This window comes from Cyprinodon variegatus, unplaced genomic scaffold (genome assembly GCF_000732505.1).
Source record: "Cyprinodon variegatus isolate N-32 unplaced genomic scaffold, C_variegatus-1.0 Scaffold56, whole genome shotgun sequence".
In the NCBI taxonomy this organism is placed as follows: domain Eukaryota; kingdom Metazoa; phylum Chordata; class Actinopteri; order Cyprinodontiformes; family Cyprinodontidae; genus Cyprinodon; species Cyprinodon variegatus.
The window spans coordinates 1,403,842-1,404,158 of record NW_015150509.1 but is presented as its reverse complement, the minus strand read 5'-3'; positions in this window follow the sequence as shown (position 1 = coordinate 1,404,158).

Here is a 317-nt window from a genome sequence, read left to right as displayed (position 1 = left end):
TGAAAAAGTGATCCCTCCTAATTCAACCATTTGTAGGTTTGACAGCTGTGCCATTCCAACTATAGCACAGCATTATGTACTGCCATCACAACAGTATTTAAATGTTTACAGCAATCAGTGTGAGGGCCTGACACCTTGGCACAATCTATGTGTTAATCTGTGTTACACCTCACTCTTGTGCTCATCGAGGAGAGGAATATGATGGTAAGAAATTCTCCAGCAATTTTCCAGACTTTGATTTAGGATTTAAACTCTTAAAAGTACTGGTTTTTATGTTTTTATGTGAAAGGTCCTATGTATAGGTCCTTATGTATACA